Consider the following 11,837-nt stretch of genomic DNA (forward strand, 5'->3'; position numbering starts at 1 on the left):
ATTAGTAGAACAAGATATGGAAATGTCTGATATAGTGGAGTGTATATAAAAAAAAGAAAAACAGATCAATATCAAACTTAGAAAGGCAGAGGATTAGAAGTAAAATTATGAATAGGGATCTAAGTTTGATTTTGCTGAGCACAAAGTTTCATAATGGGCTATCTGCGCTCTGCCCAGCGGGCAGTTTACACCGAATTTTAGTGTTGTAAGTCTGCAGTCTCACCGCTGAGCCACTGTGTGAAAATAATGTTGTGACCTGGTAATTAGAAAAACTGAAGAAATTTAGATAATAGTCGTCAATTTAAAGATATTTGAAAACCAGATAATAATATAAAATATGACAAAGTATATCTAGGGACATTATAATAGAAAATACGAATCCTCTGATAGATTATTTACGCAGGGAATTCATAATGAGTACAATGAAATGGGCGGTGCTGCCTGTTGTAGAAAGACCACACGCATGTTTTTTCACGGGTTTGTTACAGTTTGATTTTTTATGTTTACGATATTGTATTTCGTAGCTCATTACGTTATTATCCTTACCTACCTGTGTACCCCTCAAACTGGTGAGGTCTCCTCTTTAAGACTTTGTATTTTTATCAGAAATCAGGTTAACGAGACGAAAAATTGTCGACTACGATAACAACACGAAAATGACCGACACATTTTTTTTTCTAAATTGTTAGTTCTGCCTTAAAATTTTTACGGCATAAAATTTATTGGGGTTAAAATAGATTTAGATAATTTAGTTTCCAATTATATTAAATATTTAGTTTTTGAAACAACTGCTTCCTATATATATATATATATAAATTATGTGTATTGTTATACATACCTAATTTACTATACTCATCTAATATTGAGTTATGCCAATCAACGATATTAGGTTAGGTAATATATGTCGTTCACGTATTCTATGAAAAATTAGTCGAGCTACATGTGATTTACAGAAATGATTTAATCACAACATTAAAAAGAGATGCACGTGAATACCTTCACCTTGCAGATATATATATATATATATACATTAAAAACATTATCTATATCGTAATGCACAAATCAAATCCACTTATCAAATCAAAACAACTTGTACAAAACGCTTGACCAAACTTTCAAGTCACATACATGATAGATTTATATATAACAGTAAATAAAGGTGTATTTGTATTCATATTGTAAACAGCTTAGATTTGCTTATTCTTAGCTAAAATATGCATGTTTAACATGTACAAAAACACAATTAAACTATAAGTACGTGTAACGCTGAAGTACTAAATATAATATAAGTCATGCATTTAGAGATTTTAAAACAATGTGTGAATCTATTTAAGATATCTACAGCTTTTATTCACATTAAAAATGAAGATTCATAACGCCAAAAATCGAGTTTCGATACCCGCTGTCACAGCCCAGCTAACTTCTTGTGTAGCATTAAGTTTGATAACAAACAAATAAATTCCCATTTTGTGGCTAATTAAAAAAAACTGGCTTACCCACCCCCGCCTTCTCTAACCTCATAAATCATGCACCTTTAACAGGTTATTAAAGTCAAAACGCGACCATGTTTCCTTTCTATAACTTGACGTTATTTGTAGTTTAAAAAAAAAAAAATAACAATAAAAGTATATAAATATATATTATTTACACGTACCGAACTTACAGGTTTTTCCTACTACAGATATACATGTGAAAATTAATTGCTTTAATATGTAACACATACATAAAAGAAAAACAACAACCAACTTTAAGGTTGTATAACTGTTGCAGAAACAGAGTTTTTATGTAGTTGATCTGAACTGAATTGTAATTTTTCGATTTGGGTTTGTTTGGGTTCTGAAAGTAGAATAATAAAACGTCACAGTATGCGTCATGGGGCTCTTGAAGTTGTCAGTTTCTACGTAATATTTTTTGAAGTTATTCTGAGGGTCTAGACACTTTAATACTTTTATCGTGGGTTAATTGCGCCTTATAAGAACGATGTTTCAGGTCTCGTGGAACTGCTTCCTGAATCGCTGATTATATATCTTTCGTCTCTCACGTGCAGAGTATTTTTCTAAGGGTTTTTCTTCTGTAATTAGTCTTCATCTTACCAATGTGAGGAGAGCTGCTTGGCTCTCGTGATTTGTCCCAAATTACTTTATGCACAGTTGACTGGAATAACACAGTCACTTTATGAGCATCTAATTTTAGAATTACGATAGTAGCAGTGGTAGTCTTGCCAGTGGTGGAATGCTGTTTTTACACCATCATATTGGTGCACTGAGCCTCCGTTGTCAATACTATTCACTGTGTTGTGCCTTGGGCCTTACACCTCTTTACTCTGTCCTTATAAGAATAATATTTCATCGGAAAGGGCTTTGACATATTCTCAAGTCATAAGACCACCCGCTGTTGAATAGTGAGGAATTCGCCGTAAACCAAATATATACGTGCTAAATATCTCGACCGTGGCAGCACTGAAGCACCTGAGCTCGACGTTCTACTGCGTTACAACACGCAAATCATTCTCGTAAAGTACGATTAACTCTATGGAGTTCTTCAGTAAACATTTGATATTGTGTAGGGTTAGCCTTTTTATGATTTTTTATAAAACTATTATTGATTGTTTATTTAGTTGTATTGAATATATTTGGCTACTGGATGAAAAATGAATTCAGTAGAACTGTTACACAAAAAGCAACTACGTGTATAGCTATCATTCATTCTTCGATTTCACTGAAATTCTATGTACTATCTACAATCTAGGTTTGGAGTATTGTTTCAACACAATCCTCTTCTTGTTAAAGATTATCATTACTTTCGTAAGATATTAAATCTATTATAGGTATTTTGAAAAGAACGTTTAAGCTACAAGAAACGTATATCTCTAAAAGTTATTCGCAGGAAATCATTGAAATATCAGAGAAGTAGCACTTTTTGGAAAACGTGTTAGAAACTCTGTATCACCTACGAAGAAACTGTAGTTTAAACTATTCTCTTTAGTGTTTTATTGCAATTTAACATCAAAACATCTACTAGAATACAATGTTCTATGAAACATCTTGTTTTTTATTGTTATTGCTGAAAGTTTTGAATACAACCATTGCTCTGGTGTGTTTATCTAATTAACTCCTTTCATATAGTGATTGTATCAATTACGTGAAAGTAAACTGTATAATTACATTGTATATTATTTTAAGGCTATTTTGAAAAAACTCTGAACTACAATTGAAAAGAATTTCAAAAGCGGTAAACTTTCTCAATATATCTTTGGATTTTTGATCATTTTATATTATCAATTCATGGTTTGTATTTTGTGAGAAAGAAATCTTAAGAAATGAAACTAGAAATGGATTTGTGTCACAGATTTCAAATCCATCATAATATTGTTTAAAATGACTGTAAGAATAGTTAGACATTTTATCAAGGGGTGGCAGCACGAGCAACAAGAGTAGTGCTTGTATGTATTGATTCAGTAAAGTGCGCACATTCCAAGAATAAATGAAGGTCACCGCCAAGCTGACGACTGCTACCTCTGCAGTGAAAGAGCAGGAAGCGAATAAGTGGAGTAGAATTCGTTGCGCTGTATAAATACAACAAAAAATTGTACACACAGATGAAGCTAGGTTATATTATATGCCATAATAATATATAAAAGTGCATATTTTTCTTTAATTAGGTGCAACGCTTGGTAAGAAGAAAAGAAAAATATTATTGTTAGATTTTTTTTGAGTTGTTAAACATTTTTGCACGTTTTTGTTTGTTACGAATTAAGCACAAACCTATACAACTGGCTCTCTGTGCTCTGTCCACCACGGGTATCGAAACCCGGTTTCTAGTGGTGTTACTTTGCAGACATTCCGCTGTGTCACTGTGGGAGGTCGTGTATGTTTTAGTCATTCAATGTCTTTAATAGATAAAAATAAGGAATTGAACCCTTTCGACATATTTGTTGTATAAAATATCTGTGTTGCTTAACCTACGTCGTTTATTAGAGCTAGACGCTCGGCATGGCCAGATGGTTAGGGCGTTTGACTCGCAATCTAAAGGTGTGAGTTCGAGTCCTTGTCTCACAAAATGTGCTCGACCTTTCAACTGCGGAGGGCCTAATAAAATTCCTATCAATCCCACTATTCGTTGGTAAAAGAATAGCCCAAGAGTTGGCGGTGGTGGTGATGATTAGCTGTCTTTCCTCTAGTTTTACACTACTAAATTAGGGGCGCAGATAGCCTTCGTTTAGCTTTACGAGAAATTCAAAAACAAACAAAAAAACAAACCAGACCTATTAGCGCTAAAAATATTTCGTTGCGACTTAAGATGATACGTTCATCAACTCATCTCAAAATTACAAAATTCACTTTGACAGTATAAATTAGAGCATCTCTAATTTAGCCTAGAAGATACACAACAAAAAATGTTAGTATGACGTTACGGAGGTATAAGCATATTATTAATTAAAAATTACATTATCAAACATAGAACCTAGTTTAATGTAAGTTTCAGTTTAAAAGTGTTATTAAATTAAAACGTACATTATTAACCAATGAATTTAGTTTGATGTCCGTTAAGACTAAAAGTGTCTTTAGTTTCGAAGTTACATTATCTAACAAAGAATTTAGTTTGACGTCTAATTAAGATCTACAAGTGTTATTAAATTAAAACGTGGTTACTAACAACAATAAATAAATAAATGCTGAACATTTGTTAAAATAATGTTGGTGGATAGGAAATGGTTGTTGTAAAATCAGTTAAAAACTGAGGATGGATATGACTGCAGAAAAATACTCTTACAGACTATGTATGTACTTTTTAAGAAGGTAACCATGAATTTCCGAAACGTGTAAGGTAGTTATATTAAAAATAATATTTTAATTCGTGCAGTATAACGTTGTTTTCATGCTTTAGATAGATTTACTAGACAAAAAAAAATAAAATTATTTATTTAGGTAGAGAGATAAATGATTATTTAAATATACATTTTTAGACTGTTTGGCTTTTTATATAAATATATACAAGTAACTCATTAATCAGAATATAAATGTTTCGGGAATATGTTTCATATGCTATAGAAAACTAATGACTCTAACATTAGCTAAACCCAAATTACCTTACACGAAGTGTTTTTTGGTTATTTTCTAGCGCCAAGCTACACTATGGACTGCTTGTTCTGACAACTGGGGATAATCGAGCCCACCATCAGTTTTTAGTGTTCTAACTCCTCTCTGTGCCCCTGGGAGCCAGACAAATAGGATGTGTAAAATGTTTTATCGTAATAATTAAGTTTGCTTTATATCATACTGGGTTTAAGTAACTATAGTTGTTCATGCGACAGCTTATATTATTGTTTAACTATCAAGTACTTTAAACAATTAACTTTTATTATTTTGTCAAACTTTCGGAGTATACGTTCATTGTTTTTAGTTCTGCATGTAAAGGTTATATTTTTAAGAATTCCAATAAACTATTCTACGACTACAGTATATAGTTTAAACTTAGAATTCTGCAATTGTGATGTTTTTATTGCGATTTAGTTAGTTTAGTTTTTTTTGTTACTGAGATTTCAATCAGTACGTAGGTTGTGTTAGTGTTGGACTATGAATCCCAGAATTCACGACTCCTGTCTCATTTACACACAAAATGTGCTCTGCACCATATGCACATTATATGAGTGCCAGCCAAATTAAATTTCCTTGTTCCATTAGAGTAGCATAAGGGTTGATGGTGGGTGTTTTTGACTGTCTGCCTTCCCTCTACTTTATCAACTCAATGTTAAGTTCGAGAAACGTAGAAAGTTTTTGTGTAACTTTGGGCAAAACTTTGAAATAATCAGAAATCAATCACTATGTGCACCAAATTATATTTCTGGAAATTTTATTTTGTCGGGAAAAGAAATATGATTTATCATACTATTCTGAAGTTGCACAAAATAAAAAAGTATTTAAAAACCTGTGTATACATGGTAATAAATCATTTAATATTCATTCTGCATTTTCTACTGTTCTAATTGTCTTCTAAGATTTGAGAAGATACTGCACAACAAAGCCTGTCTGTTCGTTATCTATCATAAGGTTCAACCTTCTACAACAGTAGCAGATTAACAAGTTTAGATATAATGCAAAGAAAGTTAAAAACATAAACACACCCATTCTTATCCAAACACTTTATCTATGTTTCTTGGTAAGCGTTTGATGGGCAAGAGAACAATAAATCATGACGAAGGCTGCTTGATGCATTTCAGAGCATTAAGTAGATAATGAAAAGACATATAGATAACTCTGAAAAGAACGTGCCTGTCAGAAAATATCTTTATTTATGGAAAAAGAAGTATGTTAAAAACACCTTTTGAAATACTACGTCGTTTTAACGCAAAGCCACAAAATTCGTTATCTGTGTTCTATTCACTGCGAATATCGAAGCTTGGCTTTTTACCCTACAAGTCTGTAAACCTACCGCTGAACCTTTTGTTAGGTTTACATAAGAACTGTTGGTGCTGGGTAAGCCTGGTTAATGGCGGTTTTTTTAAGGTGTTTTAAACACATTTATCTACTTGTTCATTGACAAAGGACAAAAGTAGTGAAGAATCTAAGATTTGTAATTAAAACCACATTAGATTGCAAATGTTTCTTTTTAAAAAGTTTAAAAAGTGCGAATAAGTTTACCGAAAATATAAATTACTTTTATATAAAACTGAGTTTATATGGTTTAACTTGTTAAAGAGTGATCCCTTCCCTCTTAGCTAAGCGACAAGCCTAGGGGCTTTTATCGTTCAAAAAACGAGATTCGATACTCGTATTTTTGCCCAAAGCCAAACAATGGGCTATCAAAACTGCGCTGTGCCCGCCATGGGTTTCGAAACATTAACTGTAAGTGATGAAATTCTAGTCAGCACGCACTAGATTGTCATTGTTAGGCATATTATAGCTACAAAAAGAACTTAGTTATTGTGCTAAGCGATAAGCCTGCAGGCTTTTACCGTTCAAGAAATGAGATTCGATACTCGCAGTGAGCTCAGCACGTATAACTGGCTCACTGTGTAGCTTTGTGATAAATAAACAAACTATTAAAGTGTGAGCTGTCATCGAGATTACGAAGAATGTGAAGTGCGACCGCTATTTATGCAACTCAGTAGAATCTTGTTATATATATCATTTGTGTTCGAGAGGTGAATTCTACATTTTCCCAGAGTATATCTGAAGTGCTATTTATATTTATCTATTAATAAAAAAAATTGAAATATGGACACACAGTCTGTTTAATGTTTTAAATTTAGTGTTTTTTTGTATGTTGTTCGTTTGTTTGTTGTTGTTTTTGTAGAATTTATCTACAGATTAAACCATAAAACATGCTAATAGCTTACTGATAATTTCTGGTTAAGACCAAGCAAACACTATACATCAGAATTTCAAAAGGACTAAAATGTAATAATTCAGATATAATTAAAATCAGTATTAAATAAAATTTGTTCATTTATCATATCTTACAAGGTTCGATCAGTTAAGGTTTAATTCTGTGTTACATCCACATGTTAATAGTGTAAACTAATTCTCCTAATTGTGAAAATTAATAATGATAATAATTAACATTATTTTAATCGTGAGCTCGAGACTGAAGTGATTAGTCTTCTCGCATTCTATTTGGCCATAATTAACCTTTATCTTATAATTCAAGTTGGTTAATTTTCTTAGATACACATTCTCATACAGATAGTTAATTATATAGATATTTACTATCTTGAGTTGTGTAAAAATTTAAGCATTCGTCAGCGGGCTTGTATTAAGAAAAAACCGTTGTTTGGAAGGACAAGATATGTACTGAACGATCTTTGATTTCATTTTGAATTCGCTTTAATCGTTTCTCTGTTCATACCCCCAGTCTGATGTTTGGCTAATTAACAAAAATAATAATTTTTATATCTAAATAACTTTCAATATAAGTTCTATACATAAAAATACATTCGGTAATGTTTATGTGGAAAAGTAATTTAGTTTTATTGGTTTACGAAACGATTGCTTGAATGAAGCGTTACCTTTACATACCAAGAATATATAATATGCTCGTGCACTTGTTACGTAAATCTATAGTTACTTAAGTATAGGTACACGTGAAATATTGTTAACCCGTTTAAGTTGATAAAGATGTGTTTGTGACAACCTCTAGCCAGCATTATTTCAAAACTGGTTTATAGTATCACACGTACATCTTTTTACATCTTTTCGTCAGCTAAAAATACCGCACACACACCTTTATTTACTTAACTTATTGTCTGCTAATATTGCTTGTATACTTTTATCCACTCAAGCTGACTACACTTTTATCCATGCAAGCTGAAGTCCTCCAGTATCACAGCGGCATCTACGGACTAACAATGCTAGAAACCAGGTTTCGATACCCGCGGTGAGCAAAGCACAGATAGCCCATTGTGTAGCTTTGTGCTTAATTTTAAACAAATTAAAACTGACTTTAGCCATTTCAAATCTTGCTGGTAGTATCCAAGTACATTTTTATACGCTAAATTTAAAGCTGGCTGCTAGTAAATGACAGAAAATATTCGGCTCGGAACATGAATTTTTAACGGTTTTTACAAGTTATATCGTATGCGTTAACGTAGAAGCTGTTTAATGCATGTTCCATTAAATAAATATTTTAGCGACTGTGATGTTAGATTCGAACTTAGAGCTCACGCAATTGAAAACGGAATTTCTTTACAACGTAACAATATACGTCATAAAAATCTGTTGTACTTACATGTTACTCATGGAGTAAGTAGCCTGTGTTTCGTTGCAGCTAATGGATATGCTACAACTTGGATGATGGAGCTGTGAGCATCACAAGCTGTGTTTCGTTATTCGTTTGATGAGTTTCTGAATACAACATATTCACTTTCTTATTGTCAGGGATTTAATATGAATTTTATCCTTTCCTTCCTAAGCGTATACTCTTAAACAAATAAAGGTTACTGCATTGCGTTGCATCATTTATTTTCATTTTTAACGGACCTTTGTTGTAATCTGCAGGTTATTAGGGGTTATTCCTTACGATAAATCATACATCAGGACATCACGAATGCAATATTTTATGTCCTAAACGTCTTTTTTTTTTTTTTTGTACTGAAACAAGTTAATAACTTGGATTCTATTATAGCCATATGTAATGTTAAATTGCCAATATAAGAAATTATTTAAAAAGTAATTTCGATAATAGTTTTATATATTTTACAAAATATCACGAAATCAAAAACAACATCAGAGTAACGTTCTGCACATTTAAATTAATTATTCTCGTTATATTTTGTCACTCACCACTTGCCACATAGTTATCAAAATTCACATAATATTTTGTGTTTTCCTGTGAAAACAGCTTAAATGATGTAAACTAGAAAGAAAAAACAAACAACAAACCTGTTTCTATGATCAGAATACTTCAAAATTTGCTTTACCAGTTCAAAAATAATGAAAAAAGCCCAATGGGTTTGGACGAATTACACAAGTTTTTCACGTAATTTGTGCTTTCGTTAATTCAAATATTATGTCTGCGTTTATAAATCAATGTCAAAATTGGAAACAGAGGATTAAAAGTCGTGTTACGAAACTGAAGGCAAAACTTTCTTTTATATCAGAATTTTGATAAACAGATAGAACGGATATGTTGTTTTGGACACAAAAAGTTAGGCATAGATATCTGGACTTAGTAGTCCATAGTGAACAGCAACCCCTCCAACTCTTGGGTTACTCTAATCGATTTGAGGTATTTGACAGCCACTCTTCTTACACACAACGGTTCCAAATTGCGGTATACGATTTTGTCGCAACGGGACAGAAACTGTAAAACCCTTGGAATAGTAGCCCAGCAGGGTCACAGCTCGGCCATATCAGGCTGATAAAAAGAATTATTAGAGAGACAGCATGAATCGAACATTCAAAATCAAACCTCAAGTACTAATAGAATTGATTTTTGTTTTATTTAGATATATTGATCCGAACGTATAGAATGAGATTAGTCATGATGAAACAAAGTAAAACTTCTACAACAAAGAAACAGAAACTATAGAAAGTTTATTTAAAGGTGAAGCCAAACAATGAAATACTCTTTATAATAGTTTATTTGCAGCAATTTGCCTAAATAACATAGTTTCGTAACACAAAATATAAATTGCAAACTGCGTTAGTTTAGCTATGCCATCATGGTAATATTCGAAAATATACCCTTATTATTATTATTTTCTTATGACGGTGCTGTTTTTCCGAAACTTCGTCTGAGAATTTCAATTTTAATTTGCTTAATCTGGTTAAAAGTATCTTAACAAGAAGCACTTGTTACATGAACTGTAAGTGATAAAACCCTAGTCAGCACGCACTAGGTTGTCATTGTCAGGCATACTATAGCTTCAAAGACAGTTTAGTTATTGTGATATTTTACAATATTACCAGATTAAAGACGACATGAACGGAGTCCAACACGTACAATAAGTGTTGTAAACGTTTTATTGACTTGAATTTCAAACGAACACACGATATAAAAGTTTCTCAACAAGAAGGACACAGTTTCATTTTGGTAACTGCACTAGATGTCGTTCAAAAATTGTTGATATGACAGCGTGAGCTTCCTATCAATACCCAGAGTTTGCTGTTCTTCAAGTATATTTTGTTTTTTAACTTTGCACCTCCTCGCGATCCTCACTAGTTTTCAAGAGCTGAACAGTTGCTACTTTGTTGAATAATATCAACAAACATTTAGTTTACGAACTAATTGGACGTTTTCTAGCAGGGCTTAATGTCATATCTTGGTGTCTCACAACTTCATACGTGAGTACGTTTTTCACAAATTTTGGTGGCGTACGTGATCCAATCAAAACTCAGCCTTATACATTTAGGGGCCTTTCTCACAATGAACGACCTAGCTCGGATCAATAATTAACTTGCTGGATTGTGGAGCTGAGGTTCTGTAGCTCATGTCCTACTACCATACACACACACAATTATAATAATAATAATACTCCACGGTTTTGGACCCTGAGTGCGTTATGAAAGTGATGGTAACATCTCACTATTCGGTCTGACAAGAGCTGGTCATCGGTAGAGTTCGTTAGCTGCCTTCCCTCTAGTCTATAACTACAAAATTAAAAATTTAAGAGTTATTCAAGTCGGAGATAAGCAATGCTTATTATATACATTTTCAATCAACATTTATGTTTGATATTCTTGTAGAAAGATATAACATTCATTCACAGTTTCGAAACCCCTTCGAACACTTTACTATGTAGAAACTGTTACTTTATATCAAGTACACATTGATTATCTACTGACCGCAGATTCTTTTTCAAACCCTAGTGGTTTTTTAACAAGTATAGCATAGTAAATGTGTGTGGAAAATATATAGTTTTTTTTACAGTACGTAGTATGTCCGAAATACCCAAAATGGAGAAAAAGTGACCGTTTAGTTGTTTCATTTGGAACATAATTTAATCTATAACTATTACTCTGAAACAAACAGTAATTAAATTGGTTTCAGTTGTATCCGTAAACGTTCTTTATTACAAAACCTATTGGACTGTAACTTTTGCTTCATCCTGTATATAATTACATTTGTTTCGGGAGACCTGAATGTGACTAGAATTTAGACGCTGGCGAATTCAGTAAATCAGAAACGTTTTTAACACTACAAACTATTCTGTGCAATTTTCTTAGTGGCTCGTCCGTACTGATCAGCTACAGGTATAAATATTTGTATTTTCTTTGCATTACTTTGAGGGTCCCTAATATAAGGGGCTGTCGATGGATTGCTCCATTTGACTAATGTTATTTATGTTACTTATTTGTCACTTATAACTTTGGAAACTTGTAGAAAATGTCTGCCGA

The 11,837-nt window shown here is 32.5% G+C and overlaps 1 long non-coding RNA gene across 1 annotated transcript; it reads left to right on the plus strand.

Annotated features, from left to right (window-relative positions):
- Positions 1–1,981: 1,981 nt before the first annotated feature.
- On the plus strand, positions 1,982–7,453 carry LOC143252713 (uncharacterized). Its single transcript, XR_013029114.1, has 2 exons — positions 1,982–2,517; positions 5,122–7,453. It is a non-coding gene; the product is annotated as an uncharacterized LOC143252713 (long non-coding RNA).
- Positions 7,454–11,837: the final 4,384 nt, after the last annotated feature.

Source organism: Tachypleus tridentatus, chromosome 6, assembly GCF_004210375.1.
Source record: "Tachypleus tridentatus isolate NWPU-2018 chromosome 6, ASM421037v1, whole genome shotgun sequence".
Classification (NCBI taxonomy): Eukaryota; Metazoa; Arthropoda; class Merostomata; order Xiphosura; family Limulidae; genus Tachypleus; species Tachypleus tridentatus.